Source organism: Manis pentadactyla, chromosome 8 (assembly GCF_030020395.1).
Source record: "Manis pentadactyla isolate mManPen7 chromosome 8, mManPen7.hap1, whole genome shotgun sequence".
NCBI lineage: Eukaryota > Metazoa > Chordata > Mammalia > Pholidota > Manidae > Manis > Manis pentadactyla.
In genome coordinates, this window is record NC_080026.1 from 29,161,413 (window position 1) to 29,180,657 (window position 19,245).

General features: G+C 34.6%; 1 protein-coding gene across 1 annotated transcript in view; it reads left to right on the forward strand.

Annotated features, from left to right (window-relative positions):
- The window catches only part of LRP1B (LDL receptor related protein 1B), a 1,911,502-nt gene that overhangs the window by 1,016,671 nt on the left and 875,586 nt on the right, over positions 1-19,245 (forward strand). The window lies entirely within an intron of this gene.

The following is a 19,245-nucleotide window of genomic DNA, read 5'->3' on the forward strand; positions in this document are numbered from 1 at the left end:
AGCACCTGGATCTTTGTTGAGGTTTTTTGATGATCATCTTCTGGTATGACTCTTCCAGAGAGTGCTGGTGTTGGAAGTTCTTCTTCATATCGTATCTTAGTTCATTTTCTGGGTAGCCTAATTAGATTTTGATCTTCTTAAACACAAACAGACCCTTTGCCTACACTTTGATATGCCCTTTATACCATTGTGTAGAACTCCTTGGAGGTCACCACACAGGAACTGCTTTTTTTTTTTTAAGAGAAAGGAATATTATCAGAAAAATGTACCTCCATAGCCGATCATCTGACACCCTTTAATTGATCAAAATTAAGGATATTTAAAGCATGTATTAATCGTTGATTTACAGTTAGTTTTATCCTATCAGGGAGTAATCCCACTTTTCTTTCTTTTTTTGTTATCATTAATCTACACTTCCATGATGAATATTATGTTTTCTAGGCTCGCCCCTATACCAGGTCCCCCCTATAAACCCCTTTACAGCCACTGTCCATCAACATAGCAAAATGTTGTAGAATCACTACTTGTCTTCTCTGTGTTTTACAGACCACCCCTTTCTCCCACCACCCCCATTATGCATGCTAATCTTAATAACCCCCTTCTTCTTCACCCCCCTTACCCCTCCCTACCCACCCATCCTCCCCAGTCCCTTTCCCTTTGGTACCTGTTAGTCCATTCATGGTTTCTGTGATTCTGCTGCTGTTTTGTTCCTTCAGGTTTTCCTTTGTTCTTATACTCCACAGATGAGTGAAATCATTTGGTACTTCTCTTTCTCCACTTGGGTTATTTCACTGAGCATAATATCCTCCAGCTCCATCCATGTTGCTGCAAATGGTAGGATTTGCCCTCTTCTTATGGCTGAGTAGTATTCCATTGTTTATATGCACCACAACTTCTTTATCCATTCATCTATCGATGGACATTTAGGTTGCTTCCAATTATTGGCTATTGTAAATAGTGCTCTGGTAAACATAGGGGTGCATCTGTCTTTCTCAAACTTGATGGCTGCATTCTTAGGGTAAATTCCTAGGAGTGGAATTCCTGGGTCAAATGGTAAGTCTGTTTTTAGCATTTTGATGAACCTCCATACTGGTTTCCACAATGATTGAACTAATTTACATTCCCACCAGCAGTGTAGGAGGGTTCCCCTTTCTCCACAGCCTCGCCAACATTTGTTGTTGTTTGTCTTTTGGATGGCAGCCATCCTTACTGGTGTGAGGTGATACCTCATTGTAGTTTTAATTTGCATTTCTCTGATAATTAGCGATGTGGAGCATCTTTTCATGTGTCTGTTGGCCATCTATATTTCTTTTTTGGAGAATTGTTCAGTTCCTCTGCCCATTTTTTAATTGGGTTATTTGTTTTTTGTTTGTTGAGGCGTGTGAGCTCTTTATATATTCTGGACATCAAGCCTTTATCGGATCTGTCATTTTCAAATATATTTTCCCATACTGTAGGGTTCCTTTTTGTTCTATTGATGGTGTCTTTTGCTGTACAGAAGCTTTTCAGCTTAATATAGTCCCACTTGTTCATTTTTGCTGTTGTTTTCCTTACACGGGGAGATATGTTCAAGAAGAGGTCACTCATGTTTATGTCTAAGAGGTTCTTGCCCATGTTTTCTTCCAAGAGTTTAATGGTTTCATGACTTACATTCAGGTCTTTGATCCATTTTGAGTTTACTTTTGTATATGGGGTTAGACAATGGTCCAGTTTCATTCTCCTACATGTAGCTGTCCAATTTTGCCAGCACCATCTGTTGAAGAGACTGTGATTTCGCTATTGTATGTCCATGGCTCCTTAATCAAATATTAATTGACCATATATGTCTGGGTTAATGTCTGGAGTCTCTAATCTGTTCCACTGGTCTGTGGCTCTGTTCTTGTGCCAGTACCAAATTGTCTTGATTACTATGGCTTTGTAGTAGAGCTTGAAGTTGGGGAGTGAGATCCCCCCTACTTCATTCTTCTTTCTCAGGATTGCTTTGGCTCTTCGGGATCTTTGGTGTTTCGATATGAATTTTTGAATTATTTGTTCCAGTTCATTGAAGAATGTTGCCGGTAGTTTCATAGGGATTGCATCATATCTGTATATTGCTTTGGGCAGGATGGCCATTGTGACGATATTAATTCTTCCTAGCCATGAGCATGGGATGAGTTTCCATCTGTTAGTGTCCCCTTTAATTTCTCTTAAGAGTGACTTGTAGTTTTCAGGGTATAAGTCTTTCACTTCTTTGGTTAGGTTTATTCCTAGGTATTTTATTCTTTTTGATGCAATTGTGAATGGAGTTGTTTTCCAGATTTCTCTTTCTGTTGGTTCATTGTCAGTGTATAGGAAAGCCACAGATTTCTGTGTGTTAATTTTTTATCCTGCAACTTTGCTGTATTCCGATATCAGTTCTAGTAGTTTTGGGGTGGAGTTTTTAGGGTTTTTTATGTACAGTATCATGTCGTCTGCAAATAGTGACAGTTTAACTTCTTCTTTACCAATCTGGAATCCTTGTATTTGTTTTGTCTGATTGTCGTGGCTAGGACCTCCAGTACTATGTTAAATAACAGTGGGGAGAGTGGGCATCCCTGTCTTGTTCCCGATCTCACAGGAAAAGCTTTCAGCTTCTCGCTGTGCAGTATAATGTTGGCTGTGGGTTTATGATATATGGCCTTTATTATGTTGAGGTACTTGCCCTCTATTCCCATTTTGCTGAGAGTTTTTATCATGAATGGATGTTGAATTTTGTCAAATGCTTTTGCAGCATCTATGGAGATGAACATGTGGTTTTTGTCTTTCTTTTTGTTGATGTGGTGGATGATGTTGATGGACTTTCAAATGTTGTACCATCCTTGCATCCCTGGGATGAATCGCACTTGGTCATGGTGTATGATCGTTTTGATGTATTTTTGAATTCGGTTTGCTAATATTTTGTTGAGTATTTTTGCGTCTATGTTCATCAGGTATATTGTTCTGTAGTTTTCTTTTTTGGTGCGGTCTTTGCCTGGTTTTGGTATTGGGGTGATGTTGGCTTCATAGAATGAGTTTGGGAGTATCCTCTCCTCTTCTATTTTTCGGAAAACTTTAAGTAGAATGGGTATTATATCTTCCCTGTATGTCTGATAAAATTCCAAGGTGAATCCATCTGGCCCGGGGGTTTTTTTCTTTGGTAGTTTTTCGATTGCCACTTCAATTTCGTTGCTGGTAATTGGTCTATTTATATTTTGTGTTTCTTCCTTGGTCAGTCATAGAAGGTTGTATTTTTCTAGGAAGTTGTCCATTTCTCCTAGGTTTCCCAGCTTGTTAGCATATAGGTTTTCATAGTATTCTCTAATAATTCTTTGTATTTCTGTGGGGTCCTTGATTTTTCCTTTCTCGTTTCTGATTCTGTTGATTTTTTTTTACTCTCTTTTCCTCTTAATAAGTCTGGCTAGAGGCTTAGCTATTTTGTTTTTTTTCTCGAAGAACCAGCTCTTGGTTTCATTGATTTTTGCTATTGTTTTATTCTTCTCAATTTTATTTATTTCTTCTCTGATCTTTATTATGTCCCTCCTTCTGCTGACCTTAGGCCTCATTTGTTCTTCTTTTTCCAATTTCGATAATTGTGACATTAGACCGTTCATTTGGGCTTGTTCTTCCTTTTTTAAATATGCTTGGATTGCTATATACTTTCCTCTTAAGACTGCTTTTGCTGTATCCCACAGTAGTTGGGGCTTTGTGTTGTTGTTGTCATTTGTTTCCATATATTGCTGTATCTCCATTTTGATTTGGTCATTGATCCATTGATTATTTAGGAGCGTGTTGTTAAGCCTCCATGTGTTTTTGAGCCTTTTTGCTTTCTTTGTGCAGTTCATTTCTAGTTTTATGCCTTTGTGGTCTGAAAAGTTGGTTGGTAGGATTTCAATCTTTTGGAATTTACTGAGGCTCTCTTTGTGGCCTAGTATGTTGTCTATTCTGAAGAATGTTCCATGTGCACTTGAGAAGAATGTGTATCCTGTTGCTTTTGTATATAGAGTTCTATAGATGTCTATTAGGTCCATCTGTTCTAGTGTGTTGTTCAATGCCTCTGTGTCCTTACTTATTTTCTGTCTGGTGGATCTGTCCTTTGGAGTGAGTGGTGTGTTGAAGTCTCCCAAAATGAATGCATTGCATTCTGTTTCCTCCTTTAGTTCTGTTAGTATTTGTTTCAGATATGTTGATGTTCTGGTATTGGGTGCATATATATTTATAATGGTTCTATCCTCTTATTGGACTGAGCCATTTATCATTATGTAATGTCCTTCTTTATCTTTTGTTACTTTCTTTATTTTGAAGTCTGTTTTGTCTGATGCTAGAATTACAACATCTGCTTTTTTCTCTCTGTTGTTTGCATGAAATATCTTTTTCCATCCCTTGACTTAAGTCTGTGCATGTCTTTGGGTTTGAGGTGAGTCTCTTGTAAGCAGCATATGGATGGATCTTGCTTTTTTATCCATTCTATTACTCTGTGTCTTTTGATTGGTGCATTCAGTACATTTACATTTAGGGTGATTATTGAAAGGTATGTACTTATTGCCATTGCAGGCTTTATGTTTGTGGTTACCAAAGGTTCAGGGTTAGCTTCTTTACTATCTTACTGTCTATCTTAACTCCCTTGTTGAGCTATTATGAGCACAGTCTAATGATTCTTTATTTCTCTCCCTTCTTATTCCTTCTCCTCCCTTCTTCATATGTTGGGTGTTTTGTTTGTGCTCTTTTTAGGAGTGCTCCCATCTAGAGCAGTCCCTGTAGGATGCCCTGAAGAGGTGGTTTGTGGGAGGCAAATTCCCTCAACTTTTGCTTGTCTGGGAATTGTTTAATCCCTTCTTCATATTTAAATGATAATCATGCTGGATACAGTAGTCTTGGTTCGAGGCCCTTCTGTTTCATTGCATTAAGTATATCATGCCATTCTCTTCTGGCCTGTAGGGTTTCTGTTGAGAAGTCTGATGATAGCCTGATGGGTTTTCCTTTGTAGGTAACCTTTTTTTTCTTTCTGGCTGCCTTTAATACTTTGTCCTTCTCTTTGATGTTTGCCATTTTAATTATTATGTGTCTTGTTGTTGCCCTCCTTGGATCTCTTGTCATGGGAGTTCTGTGTACTTCTGTGGTCTGAGGGGCCATTTCCTCCCCTTGTTTGGGGAAGTTTTCAGCAATTATTTCTTCAAAGACACTGTCTATCCCTTTTTCTCTCTCTTCTTCTTCTGGTACCCCTATAATGCAGATATTGTTCTGCTTTGATTGGTCACTCAGCTCTCTTGGAATTCTTTCATTTCTGGAGATCCTTTTATCTCTCTCTGCATCAGCTTCTCTGCATTCCTGTTCTCTGTTTTCTAGTCCATTAATGGTCTCTTGCATCTCGTCCATTCTGTTTTGAAGTCCTTCCAGAGCTTGTTTTATTTCTGTATTCTCCTTCCTTAGTTCTTGCATATTTCTCTGCAAGTCCATCAGGATGGTTATGACTTTTGTTTTGAATTCTTTTTCAGGAAGACTGGCTAAATCTATCTCCCCAGGTTCCTTCTCAGGGGAAGATGTAGCAGATGCCGAAGCTGTCTGGGTTAGTCTTGTCTGGATTATAATTTTTTGCCTTTTCATGTTGATAGGTGCTATTGACTGTCAGCTAGAAGAGCCAAACTTTTCACTTGCTACTGGCCTTTCTTTACTAGGACAACTGCGACCCTTAGTGGCTTGTGTTGGGTAATTGCGTTTAGACTGTGTTTTGTGTCTTGCCTGGCCTGTATGAAGGAAGCTCCCTTTCTGAGGGTGTGGCCTGCCTCAGGCTGCTTCTCTGCTTTCGCTGCTCCCAGAGGGGTAATGGACGGGGGGCTGTTTGGCTGTTTACCTCTGTGAGGGGTCTCAGAGCTGTTGCCCAGGGGGTTAGTGCGCCCGGTTTTCCCTGTAATTTCCAGCTGCTGGGCTGTGACCTGTGTTGTTTCCGTCCAGCTGTTGTGTCCCTGTCCCTTTAAGACTTTCAAAAAGCACTCACTTTTCTTTGTCACAGGGGCATCAGCTTCGGAACCCGCTCAGAGGTCTTGCTGCCCTGTTTCCCTAGTTTCAGCCCTCCACGCATGCACTGTGTCTGCGCTCTGGTGCGGGTGGCTGGGGCTGGGTGTTTAGCAGTCCTGGGCTCCCTCTCCCTCCCCACTCAGATTCCTCTCCTCTCTCCGGGATCTGGGGTGAGGGGCACTCGGGACCAGCCGGGCCGGGGCTTGTATCTTACCCCTTTCACCAGGCGCTGGGCTCTCGCACGTGTAGATGTAGTCTGGCTGTTATCCTGTGTCTTCTGGTCTCTCTTTTAAGATTAGTTGTATTTGTTGTATTTTCAAAAATATGTATGTTTTTGGGAGGAGATTCTCACTGTCCTACTCATGCCGCCATGTTGGCTCTGCCTCTGTTTAGACAGAATATTTTTTATGGTAATGAGTATTTCTCATGCTAATGAGTGAGTCACTCCATTCTTCAAAGTGCCAATCTTGAATTCTGTCATCTCAGTCATACTATAAGAATTTCCAGGTTTGACAGAAAAGTCAATCATCTGGTCAAGAGAGATTAAATGACTATCCCACAATCTCAGGAAATTAATAGCTACAGAGCCCATAGTATGGTCTGGGTTTCTTGAATCTTAGTTCATTCCTAAGACACATGAAGGCAAAACTAAAAATTGTGTCCTCTTAACTTACTCTTCATGTATATTATAAGAAACATCTAGGATATGGAAATGTAGGGTCAGATCACAAGACAAATGTTTAAAATATGGTTTCAAATAAATGCAATCCTTGAAAGTTCACATTATTTTATGAGAGAAAAATATTATGAAAAACAAAGAATATTGTTATTGACTATGAATATACCATAATGTTTCAAAATATATGAGCGTTCTATGAAATATATATTTGCTTTCTTGGTTTTACTCTCCCTCATTTGTAATATAACTCAGGAAAGAATGTACCTTGTTACAAATATATTAAAGAGTTAACCACTTTCAGTGTAGCATAGCTGTGAGATAACCCCTCATTTAGTAATAGAACATTTCCTTGGCATTAATATGCCTGTCTTCTTGGATTGTGCATACATATGCATGTGCACAAACACACACATTTATTTAATTTTGAGTTTTCCTTGACAATGATTTTAGGGCCTATTTTCCTTATTTAATTTTTCTTTAATGTTTCATAATATCATCATAGATAGAATCACCTGTTGAATAACTACTCTTTAGAATTTTAAGGGATAGATAGTGTTGCTTTAAAATTACATGTATTTTCTATGAGATAAACTTACACTAGATGCATTTATATTATTGTATCTGCATCTGAATATCACAGTAGTGACTGCTACCAATTGTATATGTATGTGTGAGAAAAAGATAGGATGACATAAATGTCCTGGATGATTCTAATGGTGAAACTCTAGTAACTTCTTGCATCTTTGTACAAATTAACATTAAAAACATAAAATAATTTTGTCTGCCATGAATTTAAGTTTAAAACATTTGCATTTTAAATATATTTCTTAGCATCTTATCATCTAACCCCAGAGGTAGCAGTGTTGGAATTCCTTGTTCATAGGAACTTTTCTAAAGAGAGTTAGTACTAAAAGAAAGAAACTTTAACTGGCAAATCTTACATAGAATTAAATGCTGAATAGTTAAGACTTGCACAGCCTTTCAAACTTTAAGAAAATAAACTGAAAGTGGTCTTAAGGGGACCAAACTAATCAATTGTTATTTAAAAGAATCTTTATTCAGCATTGTTTTAGCTCAACACTTCATAAGAACTCTTGTTTTAAGACAAGTCACCCTCATTTTTGTCCATTGTTTGTTCAAGAAAGCTTTTTAGTGGATATTTATTTGAGAAACATCCATGGTTTCTTTTTTCTTTTCTTTTAACTGAGCTTTTAGTTGCTCTGAAAGCAGTAAATCTCTTTCGTTCACTGTTCACTTTGATAGATATGTTTTTTTTTTCCTTGCCAGCAACTTCTTTACTTTTTCTGAAAAGAACAGTGTTGTGCTTCCACTTAAATGTGGGTTGAAGAAAAAATAGTAATTTAGTATTACAGGGGCCTTTTATGAATAACACTGTAATTAACTATATTATAGGGAAAAGGTTTGTCCACAGATCTAGAGATTTCCATAGCATTAAGACCAATTCCTACAGTCAAAAGTTATGAACAAGTTTAAGGATGTTTATGCATCTTGTTAATTTACTCTTTCAAAAGGTGGCACCAGTCTACAATATCTGTTACAGACTTTATTTAACAATGCTCTTCTCAACACTTACACATTTTTTTTAAAGATCTTCAAATCTGAAAGATTAAAAAATGTCATCTTAATAATATTTGATTTGGCTTTCCCTGATTGTTCATTGGAGTTTTCATTTTTCAAATACAACTTATTATCATTATTCATATTAGTTACAGTCTGCAAAGTTGCAGTGAACACTGTATTAGCCAATGCTGAGCCATTGCTCTTAGGAGAAGTACAGGGTTATGTTCTTGAGAGATGCTCATTGCAGCATTTTTATCAACCAATTAATATATAAACTTATTTTATTTGTACTTTTGTTTAAAGACACCTTTCCTAAATATAAATCATTGATTCATTAACATCACACCCAACAACTCTAATGCTCATGACGGAACAAAGCTTACTTAACACACATATTTTTCCATGACACTTCACAGCATTCTTGAATTTAGGACCACTAGATAATACTTCTGCACTGCACTTAGGGGTAATTTTAAACAGTTGAATCACCAACAAAATGCACAAAACTGAGAAATATGTGGTATTTAAAAGACCATGAAAAGGAAATTTGTATACAGTATAAAAGAGGAAATCACAAAGTGGAGCATTGCCTTTCTTTGAGTTTAGCTGAGGAGGTGTGTGTCAGCAACGCAAACTTCTTGCAGCTCTCAGCATACCCAGAATGACCACAAATGCCCCTGAGGAGTATAGATTTTGGTTTACAAAAATTTTAGCAAGTAGATGAATTCTCAAGGACTCTGTGGATAAGGAGGACTGATTATACTTACTTGATATTTATATTTATTTTCCTGCTTTCCTTTTCTGTTTGTATGAGGATTCTAGAACTTCTTTTACTAATTTATGCAGTTCAGTATACATTAAATATGTTAATTGTGAATTTTGTTACATGCTTATTTGCCTTTTAATTATTTTCATATTTTTGATATTTTTTATATATTAAACATATTGCTTTGATTTTAGTTATTTACATTACAGTCAGACAATGCAGTCTCTTGAATATGAAGGTCTTTTGACTGTGGTGTCTGTAACCCAGGGCATTCAGCCTATTTCACTGGATGACTGGCTGGCCCTTCCTTCTCCCTATTTCCTTTTGTTGAGCGAAGATGTCTATCTTTGACTGAATAGCCTGTTTTTTTGTTATGAAAAAAATCGCTAAATGTGACTATATATTATTTAATGTGGTGCCCCACTGGGAACCCCAGAGTCAGTGTGAAGATTATTTTAAGCTGATACATTTAAAATTTAAAGGATGAGAAAGAAACCTTCTGGGAACTTCCTTATCTGACTAAATGGTTTACAAAACCAAGGAGTTGAAACTTCCAGGAAATGAGGCTGCTGTAAATCCTCCTTTGGGTGGCTTTACCCCCAGGAAGGAGACCAAGAGTGGAACTATCGTAAATCCCTCCCCCTGAAAAAGTCCACTTGTATTTGTCTAAGCAAGCATTACCCCAAACTTTCTTATCTCCTCTTTATTCTCCAAGAAACCCTTTTGTCTTTCCTAGAGAAACTCATCTGTTCTTTCCATAAAGCATTTTCTCCTCCTTTCCTTTTCCCTGTTAAATTAGGTAATAAGGCCCTAACTAGCCATTTAATGGGCAGCTTTTTTTGTGACCTTGTGTATGCATATAAATAAACTTTATCTTTCCTCAGTTTAATTTACAGGTCCCCAGGGACTACCCTAAAAAAGGTAAAGGAAGTTTTTCCTTCCCTAACGTTAGTTTTGTGAGAAATTATTGCATATTATTTGTGGCTTAGTAAAATGTTATTTTGGGGAATATTCCATGGTTACTTAAAAGTAATTAGAAAGATAAAAAATAAATTTATATCCTGTGATTTTATATATAGACAGGCACAGACTAAATTACTATGTCCCTATACTCTTGTTTATTTAGTATATGTCTTAAAGACATAGAGACACTTTTGTGATTTCACCTTATCTGTCTCCTATTTTGTTGTTTTATGTCTTTGCTGTTTTATATATTATGCTATTTTGTTAATAAAGCTTCAAGATTATATTTTCATGTAGGTAGTTTATTTTCAATAGGCACGTATATTTTCATGAAAGAGTATAAAAACAAAAAAAGGAAAAGCATAAAGACTAATATTTCATAGTTTTTCTGCATTTTTTTGAACACTATACTTCACCTTTTTAATTGTTTTTTTGACATTTACTCCTTCTTTGCCCAAAGGAACACAGTTATATGTATTTTGTTTGTAAATTTTTGTTCACTTTTTAAAATTTTAACCTCTTTGTGTCTTCCTATTTAAAGTTCATCTCTTAGAAAAATGTAAAATTATCTGAGAGATTATGCTTTCCTTTAGAAGTTTTTTAATAGATTCTATACTTCTTTTATCTCCTATGCTTTTAGGTGTTTTGTTTGCTTAATTTTAACATTCTCTTTTGTGTTTTATCTGTTAATATATGAACCTTGTTTTATTTAGTTTTTCAGTGTTTACAAAAGTGCATTTTGTGTTTCATTTGATAGTTTAAAATTTTCAAATTATTAAACTTCAGTTTTCTAATTATTTAAAAGAAAATATAAATGAAGAATTTATTGTTTAGATGACAGATGTACTACTGGTGTTTAGATTAATCTCTCTCTTTAACATTCTTTTAGTTTCTTATTTAATTTTTTTCCATTCCAGAGTTCTTAATTTTGATTCATCTCTTGTTACAGCAGTAAATCTACTCAAGGGTATTTTTTCAGTAGTTGTGTTTAAAATCTTCTTGTATCTGGAAGTTACTTCTGATATCTTTACACAGGAAGGACATCTTGTCAGGTTGTAGAATTCTTGAGTCACAATATCTGTCTTAAAACTTGATAGTGTTACAGCATTTAGGTTAAGTCACATAAAGTGGCTGAGGTGGACCTAGGTTTATCACTTACATTGTGAACATGTTTATCTGGATGATTCAGATGTCTTTGATATTAAGTTTGCACCCTGTACCTAAACCTGTAACTTATATAATGAGTTTTCCTAGTTATTGGAGTTTCTCCCCCAACTCCTCCCCCAGCCCCCAAGTATCTGTAGTTCTGATATAACAGGTCCTAAAGAAGTCACATTTAGTGACATGGATTCAATGGGAAGAAAGAACATTGTTAATTCATTGTTCAGTGTTTACTTAAATATCAGTACTACCTTGCTGAGGGATAGTCAGTAAATCCAGCACCCCCTGATAATATTTTAACTGATTATATTTTTCTGTTTAAATAAAATCAAATGAACATTTGCCACGATTTAAGCTGATATAATGAGTACTTAGTTGCATTATACTTTTCTTCTGTGTATTGAAAAGTGTGTCATTTACCAGTCCTAAGAAACAAACTTCACTTAGTTGTGCATATTAGAAAAAGTAATATTTTAATAACCTAATGATAAGACTTTGTATAATAGTATTGGGATCATATCATCATAAATTACAAGCATATGCCAAGGTTATACAGTTTTCACCAACATCTTTCAATAAATAGTTTTGTGTAAAAAGATTTAAAATGAATCTTTTACATAAAATTTATGCAGCTCTAATGTTCTTTAATCAAATGAAACCTAAATGTAATCATTGAAAGTTATAATATTTTTCATTTATCTTTCAGAGATGGCTAATAAAATTTTCTATGATGGAAATTGTATAAGGCATAAAATCACCCTAGGAACATAACTACAGAGTTTATTTTTATCTCCATATTTTGAAGCACCACACAAAAAATTTTCAATGATAAATTATTACCTATGATTAATTAGTCAATGTTACATGATAAATATCTGTGAAATCTTCCAAGGTATAGATAGAAACCTTTGCTATAATGTTTATCCTTTTATTTTCATTCTGAATACCATAAGTAAAGATATTGAGGAATAAATTTTCCCCAAAAGGCCTATGAAAAATGACTGAGCATCATTTTAAAAAATAGTAGAAATCAGTAGCATTGGCTCAACAGAGGATGTTAAAGTAAAAGGGAAAAACAATGATTTTACCTTGCAAATATCAGAATCCACAAGATAATCCTGTTTTTTTTTAAGTCATAAAATTAGTTTTTATAATATTCTTCCTTTTGTAGTAAATGTATTATGCCTTTTATTTTTTTAATTTGTATTTTAACATTCATGTGACAAAAACTAAAAAAAATAGCTCTTTAAAAATATCTAGTCTTAAGAACATAGGTATTTTTCTTATTCCACTGGTTCTTATGGACACCTTGTAAGCCAAAAACTAAAGTGGTATATTATTTATTAATTGCTTTTCTTCTATCAACTAATATGTTTAAGGTATGAAAAGTAGTCTCATGAAAGAAAAATTTAATTTTCATAAAATTCTATTAGAAGATAACAAGTCTTTGAAATTTTGTTGGCTTTATAGATATAAGAATGAGCCTTTAAGATATTTTGTCTTTAAGTAAAGCAAGATGAAGTTTACAAATTATGAACTTTATAAAAAAAGTAGTGAAATACAACTTAGAAACTAACTTTGTGTTCGAGCAACTTTCAACTTTGAACAGGAAGGGGGAAGTTGTTGGTGGCTCCCTGTGGATTACCATCTCTGCCCAACTTTTTTCTATTGCTGACCTCAAGGTTACCAGCTTACTTTTGCAGGGATGAGTGTGGTCCCTCTTGAGATTTCCTTGCAGCTGTTATATTTTTCAATAGTTATACGTAGACATCAGTGAAACAAATGCTATCATGTCACACACACAAACACACAAAAAGTATTTTGAAAATTTTTTTTACAGTGGAAGTTTTATAAAAGTACCAGTTTAAAATGTGTATATATTCCTGGAAAAGCCATGCCCTCCCCTTCATTTGTTATCTAATAGCTTTCCCTGAACAATCATTTCAGAGAAGGGTCCATTTCCCAAAGTGCTTATTTGACAAGTATCAATAAGAGTCTCTTCACACTAGTGAAACTAGAGAAAAATATTTTGCATTTTCTTCCTTTATTTTCAGCAGTGTTGACAGAGGTCAGGTTAACCTTTTTTGTTTGTTTTCTAACAGTAATACAGCTAGGGGTCTATGGACTAAGTCTTAAAGTGATGGATTACTTTTAGCTACAGAGCTTAGAAAATAATGTTTAAATAAGTGAACCAAGAGCTGGACAACAACAAAAGTAAACAGAGCACAAAGATTTAAAAGTTATTGGGTTGTTAGAAAAAATTTAGAAATTTAAAAAATTATAATGAAGTGATGTTTATTTTCTCTGAAGCATCAAAAACTCATATATCTAGATTGATTGAAATCAAATGTTATCTGGATATGCAAAATACAGATAATCTGAAGAAGTCTGTCAGTTTCTCCACACATTATGAAGAGCCACAGATATATATGAGTTGTCCACAAAACGTAGAAATTGTCATCATCCCCATCTGTGAGAACAATTCTACTGTGAGAAACATGCTGCTATGATTATTAACAGTAATAATATGTTACTGATTCAGTATTACCACAGCCCAGGCACCTTGCTATTCTATTTTATTCATTTCTTATTTATGCATCATCATATCCTCGTTAGGTAGTGCTGTTACCTACCTCCACTTTACAGGTGAGGAAACTGGTTTAGAAAGATTCAGATCCACAGATTTATCCCATAAATTGATCTCTTCATAATACACTTTAGTGCTGAGAGGTGATAAATTCAAAATCCTACTAACACCAAGCAAATATGGCTAAGGGTAAGGTAAATTAGTTGTAGGATAATCCAAAAAGGAAAGAATATGTCAAAACCAAATAGTGCCATTCTCATCCAAAGTGGGGAAGCAGCAACTCAATTCCAGCTTATTGTTGATTTGGAAATAATTCAGGTCCTTGGTTTTAAGAAATTTTGAAGATAAAACATAAATTTGGATTATTATACTGTTGTTCAATTTTTAAATTTAACAACCAATTAAAAATAGCTAAGAACCAAATAAAATCTTATTTACAGGCTGACTCTGGCAGATGAGAGGCATAATAAATGTGATTATACCATTCATTTCATTTTAAATAATTCAACTGAAATTAAGTCATTTTTAAAACTACTGGTATGTTACAATAAAATGACAGAACTAGGTTACACTTTTTGTTTTCTGTATTTTTATTGAAGTATAATTGACATTATAAAAATACCCTATTAGTTTCAGGTGTACATCATAGTGGTTCAATATTTTTATGAACCACAAAATTTTTATGAATCACAGCAGTAAGTCAAGTTACCATGTCACCATAGAAAGTTATTACAATATTATTAACTACATGCCCTAGGCTATACATTCTATCCCATCACTTATTTGTTTCATAACCAAAAATTCATACCTATTAATCCCCTTTACCTATTTTGCCTATACTCCTACTACTCCCCTATCTGGTAACCAACAATTTGCTAACAAAACAATCTGTTTTGTTGTTTGTTCATGTGTTTTGGTTTTTGACGCCTAATATAAGGAAAATTAGAGTATTTATCTTTCTCTGCTGACTTTTTTCACTTAGCATAGTACCCTCTAACTTCATCCATGTTGTCCCAAATGGCAATATTTCATTTTATCTTTATGGCTGAGTAATATTCTATTGTATATATGTACTTTTTTTTCCATTCATGTATTGATGGACACAGATTTCTTACATATCTTGCCTATTGTAAATAATACTTCATGAACATTTATCTCTTCAAATTGGTATTTTCATTTTATTTAGAAAAAATATCCAGAAGTGAAATTGTTGGATCATATGGTATTTCTCCTTGTAGTTTTTTAAGGTACCTTCATACTGTTTTCCATAGTGGTTGCACAAATTTACATTCCCACCAGCAGTGTGTAAGCATTCCTCTCCTCCACATTCTCACCAACACTTGTTATTTTTTGTCTTTTTGGTAACAGCCAATCTGAGCGGTATGAGGTGATATCTCATTGTGATTTTGCTTTGCATTCTTGATGATTAGTGATGTTGATCATCTTTTCCTGTGCTTTTTGTCCATCTGTATGTTTTCCTTACAAAAATGTCTATTTAAGTCCTCTGCCCATTTTCAATCAGGTTGTTTTGGTTTCTGTGAATATTAAGTTGTGTAAATTCTTTATATATTTGGGTACTAATCCTTTATCAAATGTATGATTTGAAAATACTTTCTTCCATTCAATAGTTTATTTTGTTGACCATTTCCTTCACTTTGCAAAAGCTTTTTAGTTTGGTGTAGTGTCAATTGTTTATTTTAGCTTTTGTTGCCTTTGTTTTAGGAGACTAGTTTGAAAAAAAATATTGCTAAGACTGATCAGTGTACAAGAACTTACTGCCTATCTTTTCTTCTAGTAGTTTTTTGGCTTCAGATCCTACATTCAAGTATTTAATCCATTTTGATTTTATTTTTGTATTTGCATAAGACAGTGGTCAGCTTCATTCTTTTATGTGTAGCTGTCCAGATATCCAGACAATATTTATTGAAGAGACTGAGTATATTCTTACCTTTTTTGTAGATTAGATGACCATATATTGGTATATTTCTGGACTCTCTATTCTATTCCATTGATCTAGATGTGTTTATTTTTGTTTTTTTGTTTTGCCAGTGCCCTAGTGTTTTTATTACTACAGCTTATTAGTATAACACCCTCTTTCTTATGTTGACAGATCTGTAAGTCACCAATCTTAATAGTTTCTGGTTGACAAACTCCTGAGTCTTTCTAAGCAGTTCACACTTCATTTTGAGATTGTATCTTGGTCTTACTGTTTCCTATTATATGAAACAAGTCTCTCCTTTTCTCAGTTGGCTTTTGTCAAAGACCATAGCAAACCAAGATGTCTTTTACAAAAATAAGTCCCTTTAAAAATGGAGATTAATTGGGTGTCAGTCTTATACTTTCTGAAGACATCAGGGATTTAGTGATTAGTTTGTTGAACTTTTTTGCTGTATAAGTTTTCGAAATGCCTTGTCATGAATAAGGAATACTAATTAAGAAGATGACCAGTTAAGAACCAGTTTAAAATCTAACACTTCTAACATTCCAGGACAAATGAGTGCTGCCATTTAAGTTCAAATCATATATTAAATATTATAGCTCTAAAACTAATTCAAGAAAATAAGGGAAACATATATGCTGCTGAAAAAAACATGAACAACTGGTTCTCAATGGAATTCACAGCTTTTATGTCAATGCTGAATGCAGTTGCTACAAAATGGTTTGCTTATTAAAATTCCCCCTTTGAAAAAATATTTTTCTGCAAGTGAAAAAAAGAAACCAATAATAATTTTGTACAGTTTAAAAATAGTGTTTTAGAGTACATATAAAATGTTGCATATTTAGGCCATTTCTATTGGTAAATATTTTTTATTAAAAAAAAGGTCTCCTCCAGAGATATCTTCCTATTTGATTTTTTCTTTCATAGCTGTATTGTCAAGAATTAAGTACATTTATTGCATTCAAAATGTCTATTGGCAAAGAGAATATAGCTACTGATGAAAAAGTACATACTTAAGGAAAATTTTACCTCTTCTTTTCAGTCAACTACTGAATTTTCAAAGAGTGTGTGGTGGCCCAGCTTCTGTGGGCACTTATATCTCAATTTAAGTAGTCAATCTGTGAATGAAGCCAAGATTGAATTCTGTTACTGCCCCAAGTAAGACAACCCAATCTGACAAACCACGCCGAGTGAGAAGCCCAGAAGGGACATCGCATAAAACAAGTCTTTTAAATAATCCCCTTTATTGACAACAAACCAATTTTGTTTATTACCTTTACTTTAATGTTCACTGAAAAGACAAAGAAGACTTTTTCTTTTTCCCATTAGTTGCACTCTATTTGAATACTTTTCAAAGAACTCAAGTTGTTTTGAAATTTTCAAATCATATGACTGCAGATTTGTGCATAATGTGGTATAATCCTTTAAAGAGATAGAGTTGTGTTTTCTGCATGGGATAGATGAGGCAGCCTTTAAAATACCAGCCATTACTGACATTTACTTTAGCATGTATCATTAAAAAAAGGTTTAAAAATAATATTAAAATATGGTTTTAGTAAATATTGAAATAAATTAAAATGGTAAAAAATAGCATTTGCTTTTAGCTTGCTTTATCATAAGATAAGTATGATAGCATTATAAGATTAATGAATAGTGGATCAGAATATGGTTGACATTCAAAACTTGTGCTGATAATTTAGAAGAAAAACACTCCACCTTGGGTATAACACTAGTTCATAGAAAAAAAAGAAAAAAAGTTGTCATCATGGATTTCAAATAATCTTAAAACAGGCTAAACTGGGCGGTTATAAACATTTAAATGGCTCAGGTATACAAAATACTGATTTTATATCAACTTGGTAGAACTTGTGAGTAATTATCAACATAAAAGCATTCTGGGATTAATCAATGTTCTGTATTATAGAACCTTCCATTTTCCTAAACTTTTGAGACTTGAATAGGTTTGCCTTTTTCCATGCTTTTCTAATAGGTACCAGCCACATACAGTTCCTTCCATTTAGCCATATTTCCGACAGCTGTGGGCAATAGGGAGTGGCTGGGAATGAAAAGATTTCAGAGCTATTGTGGTGGCTAGAGAGATCATTTAGCTGAGATAATCCCTTTACTCTCCAGTTTGCTCTGCTCCTCCGTGATGGCCGTGATTCTGTAACTGAGGGTTGATTTCCAGGAAACCTCTCAGTATCAGGCTCATGGTATGACCTGTGCAATGTAAACTCAAGAGTCTAAGTACAAGTTCATTTTAGAAATGTATCTCCTCTGTTGCTCTAATGCCACCATCGTAATTATGAAATTTACAGGCCAACTAATCATATATATCCTTCTTTGACTAATTCATAACGTCCACTACCACTAAGGTGGCCAAGGGAGAAGAATACAGACATGCTTAGAAGTGAAGAGGCTTGGATTCTGGATCCAGCCCTACAGGAGGTCATTGTGAACCTTTTCGTTTCATTTAATCTCTTTGACAGTCAGTCTTCTCCACCTTTAAACAGTGGATTAGATTTCTACATACATTCTCTCATAAATTGTATGATGCTGGATTGCAAAAACACTGAGAACAAAATTGAAGAAGTTACATACCTTTATGGTTTTTAATTTATGCTTGGTTATAGCTATTGTGAATGTCATCTCATATAATTCAGTGAAGTGCACTAAAGTCATGACTAGAGAACCTTTCAAGCTTGGGAAGCTGTTTTTATGTCTCTATCATATTTACAATGTGAAAACACCATGATCCTTACTGTAGTGCTGCTAAGGCAAAGTGGGGTGTCAGGATACCACTTTGGGGATCACAACCTTTTGGGGAATTTGGGATAAATTAAATGAGCTCAGTCTGTTTAGAGAGTAGAAGGCTATGCATTAACACAATGGGGGTCAGCAGAACAATAATAACTAACATACTATTGTTTTCTAGCAACTTCTAAAATGGAGAGCCTAGAAAAGATTAATATAAGAAAAAATGCCTTCCTCCATGTTGCCATTTACTTATTTATGGATTTTTGCCTCCATTTATCATCCATTCATTCAAATATGTAATCAGTTTATTGAGCAGTCTCATGCCAGTGGGATATAAATATAAATGAATTTTGTAATTTTCTGATCATTGAATTCAACTGTGCTCTGTCACATGTTTGATATTCACTTACTAACATTTTAGCAATTCTCATGTTTTTTTGTTGTTGTTATTTTCTTCAGTTTCCTTACGTTATTAAAAGTCTAGCCCTCCACAAACTTTCAATTTCATATCTGGTTTAAATCTGTCCTCCCTTCCCACTCTCTCAGCATATCCCTGGCATGTGGCGTTAGGGAGCTATCATAAAGATAGACATAGTGTGTGAATTCTTTTCCTCTCCTATATTAGCAGTGTGAAAGGAGGTAGTGATTTTGTTCTGGGACCTTTTCTCCGAGACTTTTCTTTCCTGGTTGTATGGGGAGTGGGAGGACAGGAAAATCAGGGATATTGTGTAACTAGTCATTTGTAGACAGCATAGCGTCTTCACTGGTCCTGCTCTTCCTTGATCTAACTTTATCTTCTGCTA